Source organism: Taudactylus pleione, unplaced genomic scaffold (assembly GCF_031769625.1).
Source record: "Taudactylus pleione unplaced genomic scaffold, aTauple2 ptg000670l, whole genome shotgun sequence".
NCBI lineage: Eukaryota > Metazoa > Chordata > Amphibia > Anura > Myobatrachidae > Taudactylus > Taudactylus pleione.
Genome location: NW_028285072.1, coordinates 368,293 through 390,946, shown reverse-complemented (window position 1 = coordinate 390,946; position 22,654 = coordinate 368,293). Strand labels below are relative to the sequence as shown.

The following is a 22,654-nucleotide window of genomic DNA, read 5'->3' as shown; positions in this document are numbered from 1 at the left end:
TTATTATTACATTTTATTTATAGGGCGCCACAAGTGGTCCGCAGTGCCGTACATACAGTAAAGGGTACACAGAACATTACATTACAATACAGCAACCAAAATATAAACAGAACACAAGTAACAATTAGCAACACAATTCTCCATACACAGTACAGCTCTGAAGGTGAAGGCTGTCATAGAAGTGCTAGAGAAGAAGGCTGTGAGACAGTGGGGAGGAGGACCCTGCTCCTAGGAGCTTACAATCTAGGGGAGAGGGGAGACAGACAGATGACATGAGCCATGAGTGTGTAGAGGGGGGTTTTCATTGCACATTTGAAGCTCTGCAGGGTCAGGGAGAGCCTGATCGAGCGAGGAAGCATCTTTCCAAAGGAGGGGGGCTGCATGGGCAAAATCTTGGACACGAGCATGAGATGAAGTAACCAGGGTGGAGGAGAGGTAACAGTCATTGGCAGACCAGAGTGAGCGTGAGGGAGTATGTAAGTAGATGAGGTTGGAGATGTAGGGAGCAGTAGAGTTAGAGAGGGCCTTGTATGTGAAGGTGAGGAGTTTGAAGAGGATTCTGTAGGGGAATGGGAGCCAGTGAAGGTTTTGGCAGAGGGGAGCAGCAAAAGTGGAACGGCGGGAGAGGAAGATAAGTCTAGCTGCAGCATTGAGAAAATGCTTCTGATGAAGGACCTATCAAGTATATGGGAAAGATTTCTGGACTGCACACCCTGAATATATATATATAATGGGAGGTGCTACCTGATGAGACTAATTGCAGGCACAAAAACAGACAAATCTCAGGTGCACAACTCCAAATTATTAATAATATATAAATGCAATAACATTTTGCAATCAATAGAGGTTTTTAGCATAATCTTGGCCAAGGTTATGGGCCTACCCACCATATCCAGGTAACCTCTTTAGGGTAGGTCCCTAACATACTACGATTCAAATCCAGAGTGCAGGACACCCCCCAAACTAGCCCAGCTAAGCCGCCACAGGGCACCGCCATTGAGGTGTGGGTCCCCCTGGATTGCCTTTGTTGATCTGTTTCATGGCACCGCATTATAACACATTTTTCTTTTATAACACATTTTAACCCTTCACTGTTTGTTTATTATATATGTACCTCACTTTTTATTTTCATTCTATATATGCAGCAGTAGCTGCTCCTAACTGTCTCTTTCACACTGCACTTTTCTTACTATGGCGGTGCCCTGGGGCGGCTTAGTACAGAGCTAATGATCAGGATAAATTGCACTATTTTATTCATATCTAACGGCACTCCCACTCGTTCCTATCAATAGAGTTAACAATATTTGCAATAAATATCTATAAATACAAGAGGAATGGCTTTATTCCCTGAATAAATATTTACATACGTGTGTTATGAATTAAGGAATATGCTATATACTTGTCTGATCATATATTTCAGCTAAAACTATATTACATGAAGGATTGTGAAATTAAAGTTATAATACCTTCACAAGTGTGGAAACAAGTCACTCTTGCATGAAACGTGAAACATTACTTGCAGAGATAAGATACAATTGTTTCAAAGTGTACACATAGCTTGGAATATGAAACAGTGTATCTCAATATAGGTCGGCCGCTGTAATATAAAGCACTGATTAAAATGTCAGTGAGGATGTTTGTTTAATACAACCATTCCTATTTAACCAGAAACATATATACCAGTGCCATTTCTGACATTTTTACTCTACATACTACCTTTGCTAAATTACCTGCTAATAACTTGTATACATATACTTGATTGTAATTATTATCTAGCACTCTATAAGTGCAACATTATAAGAGAACGGGACATTGAGACGGAATCAGTATGAAATACCGCCGGCCCTGTGGCCGAGAGTTCGAATCCCAGCAGCGCCTGGCCGACAAAAGCAGAGTTCCTGGCAACGGAAGCCCGACAGCGCTGGAAATCCTGATCGTCCCTAAGGTAAGTATCTACTAACCTAACCTAACCCCCTAACCCTCTTTAGGGGTGCCTAACCCTAACCTCCCCCCCAAGTTCCTAACCCTAATCCCCCCTCTAAGTGCCTAACCCTAACCCCCCCTTCCCAGCTGCCTAAACCTAAGTCCCCCGGGGGGTGCCTAACCCTAAGTCCCCCCCGGGGGTGCCTATCCCTAATCCTCCCTCCCCCTAGCCTAACCCTAACCCCCCCCCGAGGGGGTGCCTATCCCTAAATCCCCCCCGGGAGCCCTAAACCTAACCCTCCCCCCTTCCGCGGCTGTCCGCTGGCGGCGCCCGGCATCCCTTCGATCGGGATGCCGGGCGCCAGTCTCCCGGCATCGGGTAAATGACAGGTTTTCCGATTGCAACCCACTGAGACATATCGCAGCCTTATTTTTATTTTTTCCTACTGTTCTTTAATAGTTTTATTTTGCTGAAATTTGTAATAATAATTGTTTGTCTATTTAAATAATATCAATTAATGGTTACGGTTTAAAAAATTCTATGTTTATGCAAATGTAAGTGCAATCCATTTTAAGGACTACTTTTCTCTGTTTGTGATAATTACTGTTATAAGTCCTGGATTAGCACCGCTAAGCAACATCCGTTTTTTTTGACAAAAGAAATTTTGAAAAAAAATATATATATACATAAATAAAGGGTATTTTGCATAAACTCATATTTAGATTTCCTTTGGTGCAACCTTTCTATTTTTGTTTGTGAATGGTACATACTAAGTATGAGTTAATCTCTTTGCGTGCAATTTCGGTCTGTGCCTCCGAGCGGTCGCCATTGGGACACATGCACAGTGCGACTGGAACGCTTCTGTAGACTGAAATATCGGTTGATTGCGTTTGTCATCGCCACTACGTGCGCCACTGGGTCAGACCCTTAGTGGGGGGATTCACATAGGATGAATAGGACTAGCTGTAATGTCAGGGTGCAGCCTGGACATGAACCAAGCACAACAACAGCACTAACGCTCCCTGTATCGCCCACAGACATATTTCATGGTGTTCGGATAACCCGAGCACCTGCTGCACTGTATGGTACATGATGCCACGGGTGCATCTATAGAGGGTGAAGGGAGCATTTAGTAGGGATGTGCGCCGATCCCCGTGTTTTGGTTTTGGATCTGTATCTCCTTCAAGGTTTTGGATCTGGATTTGGTTTTGCAAACCACCCTCAAGTGTTTTGGTTTTGGATCTTGATTTTTTAAATAAAAAATAGATAAAAATTTTAAAAAACAGCTAAAATCATGTAATTTATGCAATCCAGAACCCGAAATTCGGATTTAAAATCCGAATCCCAAACCGCAAAAAGATCAGAACCGCGACCCAGATTTACCCGGATCTCCTTAGGAGATCAGAACCGCGACTAGGATTTACCCAGATCTACTCAGCAGATTAGAACGGCGACTAGTATTTACCGGATCTCCTCAGAAGATTAGAACCGCGACTCGGATTTACCCAGATTCACAAAATTCGGGTGGATTCTGATTTCTGGAGAACCGAACCCCACATCTGTAGTATTTAGGGGGCCCGTCTGTCCTTTATCCATCTCACATCAGCATCCTTGCCGAATGGTGCGATAATAACAGGTAACACTGTGTTGAATACAGAAATGGACAATCTACAAACTACTATTCATGATGCTAGTGTTTTCAGTACAGTGGGCCTGATTAACCAGCGCAGTGTAGGACTGGGATGAGAAGGGCTCACCGGAAGAATGCAGTTCTAGGGGCCCATGTTCAAGGGGAGAGGTCCTCCACCAGTGGGGGTGAAACCAGCCACCACAGATTAATGGATCACCATTAGACAAATCTTGGTTTAGTTTCTATTGAAGGGAACCAAGCCCCCATGTTGATCAGTGGTCCTGCTCCACCACGTGACTGACCATTTAGTAGAGTAACAATCTATAATTTGAGGTCCGAAACCTGACCCCTAGAGGAGGGGGGTGGGACCACAGGCAGTGGGGCCCACCGGGGATTTCCCCTGTACCCCTGTGGGCCAGTCCAACCCTGAACCAGTGAATGCAAATGCGATAACACACGCAGATGGAGCGATTATTTACCATCACACATACGTATAAGCGATTACATTGCAACTTTGGATGCACAGAGGAATCCATCGCAAAGTGAGTGAGAGGCTGTCAGTGTTTGGGGGTGGTGACTGGGGGGAAGGTTATACAAAAAATGCAGGCATGTCTTTCCGTTAGAACGCCATTTCATGGGAATGCATAAATTAGCCACTGTGATTGCATATGCACCATGAGAGCTCTCTGCATGCGAGACTTGCAGTGTTTGCAACTGGAAGAAAAGGAAGGGGGTTTTAACCCCCTATTGTTCCTCAGCACACTGAATTATACTTGCAACAATATATGAACACTATATGGTAATAGAACTTCAGAGATATTAGTTGCATGCATTTGCAAATACATGGGAAGCTGCTAGGCCATGTCACGGCTTCTCTGTCACCAACAGTCCCTAACACTAGGGGGTTCACATCCAGGGCGCAGAGCACCCCAAAAAATGTCCAGCCCAGGCCCCCCAGGGCATCACACGAAAATGGAAAAAGAGTGACAGTGCAGTGTAAAGTATAGATGTGTACGAGTATTAATAAGTGTTGAAAAAGAGGTTAAAATATATGTGAAAAAATTACCTGAATAAAAAACAAACATAAAAGGTGATGTGAAAAGTAACTATGTGTATTAAGTGGTGATGCCCTGAGGAGGCCCAGCCAGAGTAGCCTCGGGGGCCCTATGCCCAAACGCTCACCCCAAATGTAATACTGTATATACCAATTATAAAACCTCATAATAAAGGCACATATATATTTTGGCAAATGTAAGGCCTCATGATAAAGGCACATATATAAATGCATCCAAATTGAGAGCCAGCTTACCTGGGAGTCACCCATGGGAACTCCAACTAGCACTACTAGAACCAGCATTCCCTGCCAATGCTGGCTCATTCATGTACCTCATGACCACAAACAAAAAAATGGCAGCTGCTCAATCAATCTAGCAGCACTTTTCAGGTGTGTGAAAGGGAGGGGTCATACCAAGTAGAAAAGGGAGGGAGGTATAACCCCCAATTGTTCCTCAGCACACTGAATTATACTTGCAACAATATATGAACACTATATGGTAATAGAACTTCAGAGATATTGGTTGCATGCATTTGCAAATACATGGGAAGCTGCTAGGTCTCGTCACGGCTTCTCTGTCACTAGCAGTCCCTAACACTAAGGGGTTCACATCCGGGGCGCAGAGCTCTTTTTTGTTTTTTTTGTTAGTGTTTGCAACTGGTCAGACCTGGTGTAAATGCAGCATACCTTGCCATGGTGTGTTGATGGTACCTATGTTTACACAGAATAGTGACATTGGATGGATATGAGGAGGCGGCAGTGGGCGTCTTTATGCCGGCTGAGCTGTTGCAGGCATCAGCATATTTTTGCAGCTGTGTTCCGTGTAAAATCACAGCTGCGTTGGCATTTGCACATGCTGTTGAATCAGGCCCAGTGTGTTGAATACACTAAATTATGGTGAGTACTTTGTCGTCTGCCCATTTCTAGCTCTCTGTCGCCTTGCAGTCAATTGCTTATAGCAGATTTGGTGTATAGAGCATAGGGGAAGAAGAAAGCAGCCAAGGGTGCCATAAACAGGAGCCTGCCAATGTGGCCTGGAAGAACTGTGTGGCATGTGAACTAAGGGCACTACAATGTGGCATAATATGAACTGGCAGCACTATAATGTGGCATAATATGAACTGGGGCCACTACAATGTGGCATAATATGAACTGGGAGCACTACAATGTGGCATGATGTGAACTAAGGGCACTACAATGTGGCATAATATGAGCTGGGAGCAATACAATGTGGCAGAATATGAACTGGGAGCACTACAATGTCACATAATGTGAACTAAGGGTACCACAATGTGGCATAATGCAAACTAGGGGCACTACAATGTGGCATAATATAAACTGGGAGCTCTACAATGTGGCATAATGTAAACTTGGGGAACTATAATGTGGCATAATATGAACTGGGAGTACTACAATGTGGCATAATGTGTACTAAGGGCACTACAATGTGGCATAATATGAGCTGGGAGCACTACAATGTGGCATAATATGAACTGAGAGCACTACAATGTGACATAATGTGAACTAAGGGCACCAAAATGTGGCATAATGCAAACTAGGGGCACTACAATGTGGCATAATGTGAACTAGGGGCACTACAATGTGGCATTATATGAACTGGGGACACTTCAGAGTGTCATAATGTGAACTGGGAGCACTAAAATGTGGCATAATATGAACTGAGGGCACTACAATGTGGCATAATGTGAAAGGGGGGCACTACAATGTAGCATAATGTGAACTGGGGCACTACAATGTGACTAATGTGAACTGGGGGCACTCCAATGTGGCATAATGTGAACTGCGGACACTACAATGTGGCATAGTATGAACTTAGGGCACTGTAGGCATAAGGCCTGGTTATGAGTGGTATGCAGGTGCAGCCACGTTTTTTGCCACAGTCACATCTGCGTCTTCATGCTAATGCTGCTATAAAGTGCTTCCCTGGTGCACATCCGTGTGTCCCAATGTGCAAGGACTGACAGCATCCATAGAGACTGTAGTACCGCTTGGTGCACCTTCAGATGCACCACAGAAACTTGGTTGAGTGTCTATGGGCCTGGACGCAATTGCGATTACATACACAAATTGAGCTATTGTTTGCCATCGCACATGCACATAAGCCACATTGCATGTGCGGTGCGATCGCATAGCAACTACGGACACACACATGAATCCATCGCATGCGCGTCTGTCCATTTGAACGCTGTTTCATGCGCATCCTATACAGCTCTGCGTGTCAGGAGAGCTCCCAAGGCCGAATGAAAGATGGTCATTCAATGTGCGTAGATGTTACCGATATATACGCAGGAAAGCGATGCCGTACGCAGCATTGGGCGTCCTTATGCATGGGTAAGCTTTGCAACCATTAGTATAGTTTCACATCTGCGATACGTATGAAATCGCAGCTGCGATCGCATTAGCGTCCATCTCTGAATCAGGCCCAATGTACACCGCCCTTTCAGCGACACACCTGCGACACTCTCACAAGATGCAGCATCTCTGCGCTTCTATTTAGCCGCCCCTCGTTACCTCCTATCCATCATTAGTTTGCCCACAAATGTCTAGTTTATATATGTTAGAGAAGGCCCCTATAGGTTCCTCCCAATGTAATGTATGCCCCTTATTACGATTCTACAGTATATCAGGCCTCACAGCAATAACTGCCTCCTGCTTGGCATGAGTGCCAAGTTGCCACCACTTGCAGAACTTACTTGGCAAATTGGGCTTGGATGTACCATAAAGAGTATGAACACCAGAAACCTCCCCAAAATGACCATCATTCAGACATGTTAAAACACACTAAAGGTGCGTACACGCATAATGATTTTTTTAACGATTTAACTATAACGATGTCGTTATTGTTAAATAGTTTATAAAATCGTTCATCTTTTTAAGGTGAGCGATGAACAAAAATCGTTCATGCGCGCTCCCGTTTGTAGTTTGTAGTTCATCGTCCATTCTGACTGTCCAACAAACGATTTTCATTCACAAAATCGTTCATTAATATAGTAACCAACGATTTTTGTGAACGGTTTTCGTTCACTTTTTCAAGGGAAAATCTGAACGAAAATCGTTAATGAAAATCGTTGGTTACTAACATCATTATGTGTGTACGTACCTTTAGGGGTAAATCTACTAAAGTGAGAGTTTTTAGAAGAGGAGTTGTTGCCCATAGCAACCAATCAGATTCTAGCTATTATCTTCTAGATGGTGCTAGTTAAATGTTAAGTAGAATCTGATTGGTTGTTATGGGCAACATCTCCACTTCTTAAAACTCTCACTGTAGTAAATTTACCCCTTACTATGGAAATGACCTTCTCAGGCTCCTTACCTGCTGGCCATAATAACAGCCTATAATTATAGGTTGGCTCAGGCTGTCTTCCTTTGTCCAGTGGCTGAGACTGCATTCCTGGAAATTGAGCTTCCCAGGCACAACCCAAAGTCAATATATACGGAGACGTGAGAGCCAGAACCCCACTGACCTCCTGCATCTCACAATGGCAGCGTCCACAGGCGTCCTTCTGGTGATGGTCCTCTGCATAGGGACAGGTAAGGGCCTCATCCATTTCCTCAGCCAGTGTATCCATCCCCTCAGTCCTTATATCTCTAGACATATGGGCCATCTCTACAGGATCTCAGGTCAGTGGCCACAGGCATCCACCTGGTGATGGTCCTCTGCGTAGGGACAGGTAAGGGCCTTATCCATCCCCTCAGCCACTGTATCTGAGTCCTTATATCTCTAGCCATATGGCCCATCTCTAAAGCATCTCAGGTCAGTGGCCACAACCAGTGTCAAGAACAATACAAACTACTGGCCTCATAGACCACAATGATGTATATCTACTTTCCTCCTTCAGATCTGGGGGCACTATAGCATGGACCCTCCCGCAGGTTTATATTCTGGGGATGGCTCCAAATATTGGAACACTGACATTGCTGAGGTCACACTACATAATAATGCACCATAATTATACACCATTTACTAAGAAATGCCAATGATTATTTCATGCATAGGACGCCAACACATTAAGCACTGTCGTACAATGGGGAGATAAGATACATTACATGACAGCATAGGGTAATGGGCAGCATGGTGGTGCAATGGTTAGCTTGCTGCCTCACAGCACTGATGTCATGGATTGAATTCCCACAGCGGTATATATGTGGAGTTTGCATGTTTTCCACATTTTTGCATGTGTTTCCTGCAGGTACAGATGTTCCTCACTCAACCCTAAAAAAACCCATACTGGTAGGTTAATTGGCTGCTGACAAGGCAGCCTATAACTCTACAGGTATTGTGCAGTGATTGGACATTCTGGGATTTGTAGTTCCATGACACCTGTAGAATCAAATTTTTTCACCTCTTCTTTAGGATGGACTGAATACTGTAATAGGGATAATAATAAGACCCTAGACTGCACACCCTAACTCTAATATATAGCGAGGTGCTACCAGACTTGAGACTTAAGGCCCCCATACACGGCACGACTTTTTACACGATATGGCCGTTTTTGATGCATCGTGTGGTTATTTGCTGCATACGATATATCTTAATTGATTTGCTTTAGTTTAAGATACATCTAATCGTATGGTCATTTGTACAATCATTACTTTTCTTTACACAAATCGCGTAGAGGGAAATCGAATGCGAGATCAGATCTTATACCAATCGCACCGTGTATGGGGGCCATTACATTGTCACACACAAAAGAAGGAAGGTGCAGATGCACACTCTGTAATTCATTCTGCAATTCAAGTCAGACGGAGGTACTTAGCGTAATCTGCCCAAAGGCGTCGCTGTAGTGAGACATAGCATACTTTATTTCATTCTTTATTTCATACTTTATTTGTTTTTTTATCTATGTAACACTTGTAACACCCTTATTACCACCTCTCACCCATATAAGACACCTCACACATAGGTTGGGTATGATATCCCAACACTTTGGATGCCAGCTGTCAATATACTGATAGCGGCATCCCGATGCTTACAATCCCGACAGGGGAACGGTAAGTAGTGTTCCCCTGTCCTATTTACCCCCTAACCCTCTTTTCCTGCACCGATACTAACCCTCTCCCAACCGCACCCTAACTCTCATGGTAAGTGCCTAAATCTAACCCTCCCTGTCTAAAGCCAAACCCTAACCTCCCCGCTCCCGCAGCCTAACCCTTACCTCCCCCCTCCCACAGCCTAACCCTTACTCCCCCCGAGATGCCTAAACCTACCTTCCCGCCCTGCGGCTAACACCTACCCGGCCCCGCTATACCTAAGATCGGGATGGCTGCTGTCGGGATGCCGGCTGTTGGGATTCCGGCTTCGGTATCTCCAGCCATTTCGGGATTCCATTCCCTGTCTTCCCACGCTGATCGTGATTCCGGCGCCGGGATCGGCATCCCGGGTGTCGGTATACTAACCGTATCCCCTCACACATAGAGGCAGCTTCTTTAATATCTGACACTCCTTCACACTTTAATTGCTATCTCTCACTAGGGTGATGCCTGGGATGGTTTGATTGTTCTGACCTGGGGGGGTCCTGTGCCCTAGACTTGTACCATAGGAAGGTTAGGGACCTGTCTAATGAGGTCACCTGGACGTGACGGATAGGCACATATTTTTGGCCAAAATAATGCTACATACCTCAGTCTGGGGCCTATACATCAACACTAAAATAATGTTTTTAAGAACATTTTCCTTAATTAAAGTTATTTTAGTGTTCATGAAGACACTAAACACTGATATCTCCTGGCTAAGTCCCTCTGCGTTAATTTCCACACTCCCCATACATTAGTACATTAGTATGGGGATATGGAAGTTATGCAATTCATAAGATTCAGAAAATTATGTATTTTTGGAATTTGATGGAGTTACTATCCGCCACTGTGAGGTGGCGTATAGCGGGTGACACTTACCTGTGTCAGCGTGGGCAGGTCTTCCTCCGCTCGCTCCGGTGCTCCCTGGTCGCTCCTCTGGCTCTGGCAGCTGCTCTGACATGTGTTCTCCAGGCATAACACAGTAAAGTTTAGAATAAAAACCTTTTTTTTCTTCTAAACTTTACTGTGTTCTGCCTGGAGAACACATGTCAGAGCAGCAGCCAGAGCCAGAGGCGGCTGCAGCGGGCAGGTAAGTTGGGGAAGGGGGGGAGGTGAGCAGAGGGGGGTAGGGGGGACACAGAATTACCGCAGGTGTAGGCAGTGCTGCGCATGCGCTGGTTTTACAGATGTAACAGCGCATGCGCAGCACTGATTCCAGCTGCGGTAAGTTAGTGTAGACAGGGAAAAGTATCTATTTCCCGAAAAGCTGTCATCGCAAAAATGACAGCTTTTCGGAATAGATAGTTATGGGGAGGAGGAATGATGAATTCCTCTGGTAATTAGGTAGTACTTCATGCCAGTTCTAAACCTAATTACCACCAGAGAAATTTTAGTTATGATGAATAGGCCCCTCTGACTTGAATTGCAGAATGTATTACAGAGTGTGCATCTGCATTTTACTTCTATTATTATATAAATAATAAGGTACAGCTTTATGTACAGCAAACACACGTACACACTGACACTGGGATGTGTGTGGGGGATGACCCTGGGGATGTACATGTTACATGCTAACAAGCTGTGTTTTGTTTTTTCCAGCCTATTCATTGACATGTTATACATGTTCCTCCCAGCTCAGCAACACTGCATGTATGACACAGACCAACTGCTCGGCCAATGAAACGTCATGTATGACCATTGTTAGTACTGCCTCAATAGGTAATATACACAATCTATGCTCGAGTCATACTGTATAACACAGATGTTCCTTTATCAATAAGAAAAGTTTCTTAAATCAGTTGAACTTATTTAAACTTCCACAAGTGCCAGAGAGCAGGCACGCTGGCACCTGTAGTTCCACTGTAAAAAACAATAGTTTACATGATTATTACCCCATTATTACCCCTGCACCCTCCGCCCAGGGGTGCAGGGAAGAGTCCCAGGCTTCAACTTAAGCCTGGGGTGCTCAGGAGAGTGGTACCCCATTATTGGGGGGTCCCCACCTCCCCTTAGATCCCCGGCTCGGCTTGACCTGCTTGGGGTGATAATGAATTGGCTGGGGAAACCCGGTGAAAGGGTCCCCTGGCTGTGGCATTACACCCCAGCCGGATTTGAGTCCGGTGTTGGTTTTAAAAATTCTCCCCCCCCTATTTTTAAAACCAGCACTGGCTCAACGGCACAGTGCTGGTTCCTAAAATATGTGAAACCCTACATTCCCCCCCCCCAGATTTTAGAACCAGGGCTGGTTAAGGTGCCCAAGGCTGGTTATGTTTTTTGGGGAGGGACCCTACGTCATTTTTTTATAAATCAACCCTTTTTTCCCCTTTAAAACACACAAGCAGCCTTCACATATCTCACTGATATCTGCAGGCTGCTTGCTCGGGAGAGTTTGACTGTGGTCAGATACTGAAAACTCGGGTGAGAAATCTCGATCACAGACACCATCGGAAAACACGATCTTAGCAAAACACGATTCTTGGCAGATTTGAGTGTTTTAGAAGCCTAACATCACCCGAGTTTCAGCGAGCCTAATCGTGTTTAAAAATGGCAAAACTCGACCAGACAAGATTCTGAGTAAATTTATCCACTAGTGTTCCCGTGGAATCAGTATGATTTACCGCTGGCCGCATGGCTGGTGGTTCTAAACCAGACAGCGGAAGCCTGGCAGGGTGAAGATCCCGAAGCTAGAAAGGTAAATATTAACTAACCTACTTTTACACCCTAACCCTCTTTTAGGGTTGCCAAACCCTAATCCCCCTTCCCCGCAGCCTAACCATAAGTCTCCCGGGGGGTTGCCTAACCCTAACCTCCCCCCAGGGGTGCCTAACCCCACTGTAATGGCCTAAACCTAACCCCCCCATCCCTGCAGCCTAAACCTAACCCTCCCGGGGGGTGCCTAACCCTAACCTCCACCCGGGGGTGCCTAACCCTAACCCATGAGGACATGATTCAGTGCGAATCAAGTCATTGGTCCCCTCCCTGTGGGGGTTTGTTGGGAGTTGCGGGTGGTCAGGAGACTTGTCTGCTTTTTGGGGGAGGGGCCGGGAGTGCTACCCGATTTCTGGGAGGTTCCCTGCCGATTCGGGAGAGTAGGCAAGAGCTTTGGGAGTGAAGCAGAAAAGAGTCAGTAACTTTGCACCTGGGTAACACCATGATACACTATACTTGCCTACCCTCCCGATTAGGCCGGGAGGACCCTAAAAATCGGGTGCCACTCTTGGACACCCAGAAAGGCAGGCAAGCCTCCTGGCAGCCGCCGACCCATCCAGACACCCCCGCGATAACAATAAAACCCATGCCCCACCCCCAAGGGATTTAACATAGGCATGAAAATACCGATGCCTATGTTAATCCCGACTCTGGAACCCCGAGCAGTGGCAAACGCAGGATTTCTAGAGCATGAAGAGGGCATAATCAGCACTTATCCAGCTTTGATATGTTACATACAAAGTATATTGTGTGTCATAATTCCAGCATATACAAGACCAGCGATCACAGTATCCTATTAGATGCAGCAGGAGGTCCATCTTGCCTGAGCTGAATGTTTTTTTTCAGATGTGGGCACCATTCCTGAGCACTGGAGCAAGTCCAGGAGTCTGGGGGAGCAGCAGAAGAACATAGTACTGCCCTGGACATATATGTACATATCGGTCTCCTTATGCACTGGATAGTGTATTAGTCTACAGTATTAATAATTTACCCTATAGATGGTCTATAGCAGTGCACCTCTAACAGTGCATGTTTTCCACATCTCCTAGTTGGCTGACACATTTTAAAAGATCCACAGGTGGTGCCAATTATTTCATTTGTGATACTGAGAAGAACATGCAGCACTAGTAACAATCTATTATATTACTATTTCTATTGTGGTTATGGTGTGTGCTGCGTTTGCCTATGCCGAGGGGACACCGGACTGATCGTCCTCAGCCGTGGTAAGTGTACACTTAGCCGGGGATGGGGGAGTTCGGCATAGGGACTCCCGGGGGGAATGTTAGAGTTAGGCTAGGAGAAAGGGGGGTTAGGTTTAGGCACCCCTGGGGGAGGTAATGGTTAGGCACCCCCCCGGGAGACTTAGGTTTAGGCAGCGGGGAAGGGGGGGTTTGGTTTAGACACTTACCTATAGCGCAGTTGGGATCATCACCTCTGCCGGGCTTCCGCCATACGGCCGGCGGTAAATCATACTGAAGTATGAAGTTCAATTCTGAAAGGTTTGGATAAATTAGTTGTAGGAAATCATTGTACAATCACCAATTTGTAATAACGAATCAGATCCCTCCCAGCATGCCCCGCGGCCGCGCGTCACCCTGCGCATGCGCAAATGGTCTCCCGGGTCATAAACCCAGAAGTCCAGGATGCAGCGGAGATCACAAAGGACAGCTCTTATCGGAAGAGCCGTCCTTTGCTGTACTGATTGCATACTGTATGTTAGTACATACAGTATGTGATCAGTACAAATGCGGTGATTGGCGGTAAGTTTTGCACTGTGTTAGTGCATCTCGCCCCAGGGGGTATATTTACTAAAGTGAGAGTTTTTAGAAGGGGAGATGTTGCCTATAGCAACCAATCAGATTCTACTTAACATTTACCTAGCACCTTATAGAAGATAATAGCTAGAAACTGATTGGTTGCTATGGGCAACATCTCCACTTCTAAAAACCCGCAGTTTAGTGACTATACCTCCAGGAGTTGTACAACTTTCGGAAGAGTCACTGACCCTCGCTTGAATGGCCAAATAAAAGGTCTTTGGGGCCTATTTACAACAAACCGCATTTATAATGAAGATTGTAGTGTGACATTTCTAACTGAGGCCCTGATTCAGAGCCGGACGCTCTGACAGAGCGCTCGCTCTGAATCAGGGCCGTCCCTCTTAGTTTTTAGTGCGGCCTCCTGGCCGATCGCATAGCTGTGGGTGACCACCCACAGCTATAGCAAGCGGCCAAAATGATGGTCGCGATGGTCAAGATCATTGCGACCATCGGGCTTGTGACGAGACTGTTGCAGTAGGGTCTCGTGGCCGCAAGCCCAGAAGTGCTTTTGGCTCTATCAGAGCCGAAAGCACTCCCACTGACATCACTTGTGATGTCAGTGGGGCCGGCTCCAGAAGGTAGGCGTTCACATGGGAACGCCTCCATCTGGGCTGCCACACCCCTGGCACGCCCTCCGTCAAGCGCATGCGCACTTGGCCAACATAGACACGCTTGCAAGCGCTCAACGCTCACGAGCGGGTCTGAATTAGGCCCTGAATTCGCATTGTGAATTCAGGCAATATCACAGGGATTTATTAAAAATCCCTTGTAGGGACAGAGCTTGCGATAAAGCTCTGTCCCTGCGAATCCCCTCCACAGCCACATCACTGTATTTTTCGTAAAAAATAGAGTGACAAGGAGCCTGCATGCTCCGACCGGCTGCCACTTGTGCCCCCCCTTAATTTCACGGTAATCGCTGCTCCAGTGATGTCCTCCCAACGGGGCTCCAGTCAGCTGGTCTCCCGTCCTGCACTGTGATGCGGTCAGCTGTTGTATCCAGCAGGGTCACAGTGCAGGAGCCAGGAGACCAGCTGACCAGAGCCCCGGTGGACATCACTGGAGCACCGATCACCGGCCCTGGAGGCAGGTAAGGTTTTTTTTTTAACTATTTTTTTTTTTTTTTGTAGTGTTCAGCTTGTGGTCAGCTGATCACTGGGGCCAGTTCCCGTCTATTTTTAGTAAGTCTCAGGCAGATCACATGTCCCATTACAATTATGGGAAATGCGATCTGCTTACTACTAATATGTGATAATTAGGGCTTAGGGCTTTTATGAATTCTACTCCAATTGCCCTTTAGTAAATGTAGGTAATACTAAAATAATGTGAAAAGGGTGTGAAAAACAAAACCTAAAAATAATGTTAATAAATAGAGCCCTTTATGTGGCTGTTTTGGATTAATTACAAGAGCAGCATAATGTTCTCTAGACATTTAAAGCTGTCCCCTTGTTCTTGTTTACATGACATGACAATGTTGGCCGCACTGTGTGTGCTTATTGGGTCTGATTCAGATATGGACGCTAATGCAATCGCGGCTGCTGCAGGAAAATGCAGTAATGCTGCAGCCGCCTGGAAATGTATTGAAATGCCCCCTTTCCCCCCCCGCCGCGCGCCTTCGCAGACCCCAGCAAGTGCTTACTAACACACAGCGGTGGTCGCAAATCCTTCGAAAATCTACAATCTGAGTGACCCTACGGTCGCGCAGAATGCCCGCAGGAACTGAGGCTACAACCGTAGTCACATTTGATCTCAATACAATCGCCGCACATGCGCATTGTGGCCTAGACGTATGCACAGACGGACAGATAACTGCTCATCTGCGTAAATAATAAATATGCAGTCAGGAAGCCGATGGTCGAAATGCCGACCACTGGCTTCCCGACTGTGTAATCCCATACAGGGGACTAATGATAGGCGTCGAAATCCCGACACCTATCATTATCCCTATGGCATCACGAACGACGGTAAGCTGGGCGGCGGGCGCGGACAGCTGCGGGGGGGGGGTTAGGTTTCAGGGCTCCCGTGGGGATTTAGGCTTAGGAACCCCCTCGGGAGGGTTAGAGTTAGGCTAGGGGAAGGGGGGTTAGGATTAGGCACCCCCCGGGAGGGTTGGGTTTAAGCTGCAGGGACCGGGGGGGATAGGTTTAGGCACTTACAGGGGGGCTAGGGTTAGGCACTAGGGGGGGGTTAGGGTTAGATACCCCTAAAGGATAGTTAGGGTTAGGGTTAGGGGGGGAAAGGGTTAGGGAAAGTCCTCTACTTACCAATCAGGATTGTCACTGCTGTCGAGGTTCCAGCGTCGGGATTTGAACCGCCGGCATAGGACTGGCGCTCATTCATACCGATCCCAATATCGGCATTTCGTACATATCTGCATCAGACCCATGGTATAGTATATTAAATTGTAAGTGAACCAAACCCTACTTCTTCCACTCTTTTTTCTATACCCCTATTGCTTTCTATGAGGCCTATCCATCATCACTTAATTTTCACAAAAGCAGGTGAAAATTAAAATTTTCACCTACAATTGTAAAAATTAAGTTATCGGGCCATTCACCAATTAGGTAAAGCAGAAGATATCACAGATACCTCCTGCTTACCTTCCTATTGCGGAATGGCCCGCTCTCCCCATACACTAGTATCACAGATGTCTCCTGCTTACCTTCCTATTGCGGAATGGCCCGCTCTCCCCAAACACTAGTATCACAGATGTCTCCTACTTACCTTCCTATTGCGGAATGGCCCGCTCTCCCCATACACTAGTATCACAGATATCTCCTGCTTACCTTCCTCTCCCGGAATGGCCTGCTGTCCCCATACTCTAGTATCACAGATACCTCCTGCTTACCTTCCTATTGCGGAATGGCCGCTGTCCCCATACACTAGTATCACAGTTATCCCCTGCTTACCTTCCTCTCCCGGAATGGCCGCTGTCCCCATACACTAGTATCACAGTTATCTCCAGCTTACCTTCCTCTCCCGGAATGGCCCTCTGTCCCCATACACTAGTATGACAGTTATCTCCTGCTTACCTTCCTCTCCCGGAATGGCCGCTGTCCCCATACACTAGTATCACAGTTATCTCCTGCTTACCTTCCTCTCCCGGAATGGCCGCTGTCCCCATACACTAGTATCACAGTTATCCCCTGCTTACCTTCTTCTCCCGGAATGGCCCGCTGTCCCAATACACTAGTATCACAGATATCTCCTACTTACCTTCCTCTCCCGGAATGGCCTGCTGTCCCCATACACTATTATCACAGTTATCCCCTGCTTACCTTCCTCTCCCAGAATGGCCGCTGTCCCCATACACTAGTATCACAGATGTCTCCTACTTACCTTCCTATTGTGGAATGGCCCGCTCTCCCTATACACTAGTATCACAGATATCTCCTGCTTACCTTTCTCTCCCGGAATGGCCCACTGTCCCCATACACTAGTATCACAGATATCTCCTGCTTACCTTCCTCTCCCGGAATGGCCGCTGTCCCCATACACTAGTATCACAGATGTCTCCAGCTTACCTTTCTCTCCCGGAATGGCCCTCTGTCCCCATACACTAGTATCACAGTTATCTCCTGCTTACCTTCCTCTCCCGGAATGGCCGCTGTCCCCATACACTAGTATCACAGATGTCTCCTACTTACCTTCCTATTGCGGAATGGCCCGCTCTCCCCATACACTAGTATCACAGATATCTCCTGCTTACCTTTCTCTCCCGGAATGGCCGCTGTCCCCATACACTAGTATCACAGATATCTCCAGCTTACCTTCCTCTCCCGGAATGGCCCTCTGTCCCCATACACTAGTATCACAGTTATCTCCTGCTTACCTTCCTCTCCCGGAATGGCCGCTGTCCCCATACACTAGTATCACAGCTATCCCCTGCTTACCTTCTTCTCCCGGAATGGCCCGCTGTCCCAATACACTAGTATCATAGATATCTCCTACTTACCTTCCTCTCCCGGAATGGCCTGCTGTCCCCATACACTATTATCACAGTTATCCCCTGCTTACCTTCCTCTCCCGGAATGGCCGCTGTCCCCATACACTAGTATCACAGATGTCTCCTACTTACCTTCCTATTGCGGAATGGCCCGCTCTCCCCATACACTAATATCACAAATATCTCCTGCTTACCTTCCTCTCCCTGAATGGCCTGCTGTCCCCATACTCTAGTATCACAGATACCTCCTGCTTACCTTCCTATTGTGGAATGGCCCGCTCTCCCCATACACTAGTATCACAGATATCTCCTGCTTACCTTTCTCTCCCGGAATGGCCCACTGTCCCCATACACTAGTATCACAGATATCTCCTGCTTACCTTCCTCTCCCGGAATGGCCGCTGTCCCCATACACTAGTATCACAGATATCTCCAGCTTACCTTCCTCTCCCGGAATGGCCGCTGTCCCCATACACTAGTATCACAGTTATCTCCTGCTTACCTTCCTCTCCCGGAATGGCCGCTGTCCCCATACACTAGTATCACAGTTATCCCCTGCTTACCTTCCTCTCCCGGAATGGCCGCTGTTCCCATACACTAGTATCACAGATATCTCCTGCTTACCTTCCTCTCCCGGAATGGCCGTTGTCCCCATACACTAGTATCACAGATGACTCCTGCTTACCTTCCTCTCGGGGAATGGCCGTTGTCCCCATACACTAGTATCACAGTTATCCCCTGCTTACCTTCCTCTCCCAGAATGGCCGCTGTCCCCATACACTAGTAAGGGGACATAATTCATCAAGCTCTGAAAAAATGATATTTTCAGAGCTTGACTGCGGGAGCATTCGCCATGTCCCGTACTTGCTGCTCACACTGCTCTCCCGGAATGGCCCGTTGTCCCCATACACTAGTATCACAGTTATCCCCTGCTTACCTTCCTCTCCCGGAATGGCCGCTGTCCCCATACACTAGTATCACAGTTATCCCCTGCTTACCTTCCTCTCCCGGAATGGCCGCTGTCCCCATACACTAGTATCACAGATGTCTCCTGCTTACCTTCCTGTCGGGGAATGGCCGTTGTCCCCATACACTAGTATCACAGTTATCCCCTGCTTACCTTCCTCTCCCAGAATGGCCGCTGTCCCCATACACTAGTAAGGGGACATAATTCATCAAGCTCTGAAAAAATGATATTTTCAGAGCTTGACTGCGGGAGCATTCGCCATGTCCCGTACTTGCTGCTCACACTGCCTCTTCCCTATGGAAAGAAGTCCTGTGTCGGCAAAGAGGGATCCTTTCGGATGCCTCCGCCCCTGTCTGGCTCCTTCCTCCAGATGTCGGGGCTCTTATGCGCATGCGTGACCTGTAGATCACGCATGCGCACTCCCGTCACTGCTCCGTAAGGAGCAGTGAAAAGATTCACTGCTCCAAAAAGAAGGAATGAGTCCGCTCGCGGGGGCAGCTGATTTTCGCATCAGCTGTCACCGCGTCAGAGCACTGATGAATTGTTCCGGAATCCGCAGCGAGTTAGAATGTAAACATCATGAATAGGCCCCTTTATCTTTTTATTCTACTATAAATTGAATTAAAAAATAAATAAACAAGCAAACAAACAAAAACACAATATAAAAGCTAGTTACCGGTAATCATATTGTTACCAATAGAGGGACCTCATTTACTTTCAATGTCCTGTAACGAGATAGAACTTAGATTTTGCTAAACCTTTTAGAAAATAAAAATCAATTCATAAGTTAGGACAAATTAATCCACCAATCACAAAAATGAGATCTCATTGGTCCTAGGTCGCCTGGAAATCACTATAATATGGCTGTCGCTAAGAGCTTACACTCTATTTAGGACAATGAGTGACATTCTTGTTATTACTCGTTACCAATCTTAAATGTTGCTCCAACCAATCAGCTCCTGACTGTCATATGTTTGAAAATTGACAGCAGCTGATTGGTTGGAGCACTATTTAAGATTAGTAACAACTTGATAACAAGAACATCACTTGTTGATAAATGAGGCCCTCAGTTACTCTAATATTAACAAGCTTCTTCAAAAGTATTACTGTAGTTTAAACTTGGTCTATGACAGTGAATGGACATTTCTGCTTTTTAAATTTACTTTCAGTGGATTTCTGTTGTTACCCTTTGGCCTACGCCCTACCTGAGAAACACCTGTAACTGCCTGAGAAATTCAATGTTATATGTCTCCTCGCTGACCTGTGTGCAGGTGACTGGGGACTGTCCATGCTGTCCCATACTCTATAGAAACTAAGTGCCCATATTGTGCCATAGGACTATACTGATCCACACTACATACATGGAGGAGATGTACTAAGCCTTGGATAGAGATAAAGTGGACGGAGATAAAGTACCAACTGATCAGCTCCTCTCCCTTTACAAGCTGTTTGTGTTTGAAAAATGACAGTTAGGAGCTGATTGGTTGGCACTTATCTCTCTTCCAGGTTAGTACATAGACCCCATAGTGTCCATGCTCATAGGAAGTACTGATATTGTCTCACTCTTTTCTGTCTTGTACACTCTAGGTAGTCTTCTGTCTGCTTCCACCATCACTAAGATGTGTTCATCGAACTGCTCATCATCTGCATTTAGTTATTTGATGGTTCAACCCAAGTGTCCTGCTGTAGCACCGACCGGTGTAACATCAATGGGGCCAATAGTGTCAAGTCCACCTACACCCTCCTCGCTGTGGCTCTGGGATTCGTCGGGACTCTCCTGAGAAGTTCCTCTATATAATGTATGACTGTAAATAAGTCCTGATATGCAGACTATAATAAAAATGGTTTAAAATCTTTCCATTATTGTGACTTGCTTCTAATGGGAGGACATAGGCAAACACAGGGGTGGTTTCCAGTTGCCCGGATACCCTCCTCCCGGTGTGCTCAGCCATTTAAATAATAACCACAATTGCAGTAGTAAATATTACAGTAGTATATATAATGCAATTTTACTAGAGCTATGGCCAGAACATGCAGTATAATTGACAGGACAGAGCTGCTGCACATCCCCAGTGGCAGCAGCTTCTCCTAGCAATTCTGCTGTGTAAGTGGATCTACGCTCCAGACCAAAGAGACCAGAGAACAGCTGTCAGTAAGAAGAGACAGGTGTCTTACCATAAGGTGGGAGAATGTGTGTTTATAATGAAGCTCATTCTGTCACCTACAGTACTGGTATCTGTTTTCAGCACCGTCGCCATGTGTATCTCCAGCCTCACACACCTGTCTGTCTCTCTACTACAAGCCTCACCCCCCTCTCTGCAGTGCAACAGCACCCCTCCACCCAGACCACTGTCTTCCGCTGGCACCACCCCCTCTTCAGCCCAGACCCCACACTTACCTTGCCTGTCTTCTGTGGCTCCTCTTCCCATCAGTGGTGCAGCGTGACAACATGTGCTGCACCCAGAGGCGTATTAAGAAGGAAGGTCCATGTGCATTCCCCTTCCGGGCCCCCTCTTCTCTTGCCAGAGCTACAGCCGACGCAGGACTTTGGAGGGGTAAGTATTAAAAAATATGGGTGTAGGGTATGCAGTGTGGGCCAGTGACCCGTGCGCACCGCTCACCCTGCACCCATTATAAATACGCCCCTGGCTGCACTGCTAAAAACAAAACAACTTTATTGCACTGACCACTAAGGGCTGGGCTCTGTCTTCATGTCTGTGCCCTGCAGTATTCACTGCAGTGGCACAGGCAGGCGATTTGGAGACAGGTATACCCCAAATACCCTCTGTCGCCGGGCCTGCCTACTGGTTACATTATGTATTTATATTTAACCTTTTCCTGACCACTTATGTTATTAATATGTTTTTTAGACTCTCTCCCCTACAACCTATAACGTAGACTTGTGCATATTTTACATATCAGTATCACTGTTAAAATAATTAACAGTAATAAATACACCTGGGCACCAACTAGACCATCTGGAAAACATGCACTGTCAGGGGTTCCTGAAGAATGAGTTTAGGAAATTCTGCATAGACTATCTGTTATAGAAACAAGAAATGTGCGTGGACCCCCATATCTTTTTTTTTTTGTTGTTTTGGATCCGGATTCATCTTCGTGTTTGGGTTTTGGATCTGTATATAAAAAAATAAAAAGAAACAGCTAAAATCATGTAGTTTGGACATGTTTATATGCAATGCAAAATCTGAGATCGGTTTTTAAATCCCAGTTCTGAACTAACTGCAGGACCAAACCCGGGACTCGCTTCATCTCGGAACCCCAAAGTGATTAGGAACTCAGAGCCCATAAATTCGGTTGTTAGATCTTTGGGAACCGGACATGCACATGGGTGCATACAGTATACTGCATGTACGGGGCTTGTACTTTGTTCTTTTGCCACTCCTTCAGACTCCCAGGCTACACAGAGCAGGAAATTTTGGTCGGGGAATGGTGCCAACATCTGCACTAAAAAAATTCAACTCAGGCAGGCTGGTCCTACTGTCACACTGGCCCTGTATATGTCTAATGAGGAGGTTCCCAAACGCTGTCCTCAAGGCTCCCCAACAGTTCAGGTTT

At 46.4% G+C, this 22,654-nt stretch overlaps 1 pseudogene; it reads left to right on the top strand.

The window, feature by feature from the left end:
- The first annotated feature begins 8,108 nt into the window (after positions 1–8,108).
- On the top strand, positions 8,109–20,876 carry LOC148478245 (lymphocyte antigen 6E-like; annotated as a pseudogene).
- The last annotated feature ends 1,778 nt before the right edge of the window (positions 20,877–22,654 follow it).